At 46.9% G+C, this 889-nt stretch overlaps 1 protein-coding gene across 1 annotated transcript in view; it reads left to right on the top strand.

The window, feature by feature from the left end:
• The window catches only part of GPC4 (glypican 4), a 37,400-nt gene that overhangs the window by 33,865 nt on the left and 2,646 nt on the right, over positions 1-889 (top strand). The window lies entirely within an intron of this gene.

Genomic DNA, 889 nt, shown 5'->3' with positions numbered 1-889 from the left:
GCCTTTCCTGGCATCCTGGCTCCTCTCCCTGAGACCTGTGCTCTTACAGGACTGACCCCAGCTCCCCCGAGACAGACCACTGCCATTACCCCTTTTTTTTGTAGATGGGAGAGCTTGAATGCGAAGCTAAAGGGTTGTCCAACCTCTACCTGGTGGTTTGTTTTAAAGGAGAGAACTGGGGCTATACATCTAGATAATAGCATCTCTCCTTGGACCTAAATCTCTTACCGGTTGCTCGCAGGTCTGTGGAGGTGATTTGTCCAAAATCCTGTAGCTCAGCCAAAGGGCAGGGATGCTGGTGTCGTCTGACAGTGGTGTTGCCCCAGTGCCCCCCGTTAGTGTTTCTGCCAGCAGCTATTGCAGGGTTCCTTGTTGCGCAGGGGCAAGGGAGATGGCGGCCAGTGACCTCCACTCCTGAGGTCAGTGGCACGAAGGGGGCCCGTGGTTTTCATGCACGCTTTTTCTAGGAAAATAGCTACAAAACTTGTGTTGTTTTTTTTTTTTTTCTTCTAAGGAAGAAATTACCAACATGTGAATAAGCCAAAGGTTTTCTGTCATATGGTTTATGTAACTGCTTCACTTTTATTTTGGAAATAAAAGTTTCTTTTTTTCTATTCGCTTACTGAGGAAATAAGCAAAGTCCAGGATGTTCCATTAAAAAAAAAATAGTCGTCCAGGGTTTTCCAGCAGTTTTCTAAGTAATAACAGTTTTTGCCCTTGATAGTTTTGGGGCACAGGACTGAGCCATACCTCATAGATTTTGCATTGTTTCGTGTTGCCTGAAACTGCTTCGCTCAGCCAGGGCGATGGTTTGGGTCTCTGCAGCAAGAAATGGCTCTGCCCTCCAGAGGTCTTGTGTATCGGCAGCTTGTACAGGGGGTTTTATTGG

Source organism: Egretta garzetta, unplaced genomic scaffold (assembly GCF_000687185.1).
Source record: "Egretta garzetta isolate BGI_Z169 unplaced genomic scaffold, ASM68718v1 scaffold220, whole genome shotgun sequence".
Taxonomy (NCBI): domain Eukaryota; kingdom Metazoa; phylum Chordata; class Aves; order Pelecaniformes; family Ardeidae; genus Egretta; species Egretta garzetta.
Note: the sequence above shows the minus strand (reverse complement) of the source record. Positions and strands in the feature narration are given on the sequence as shown.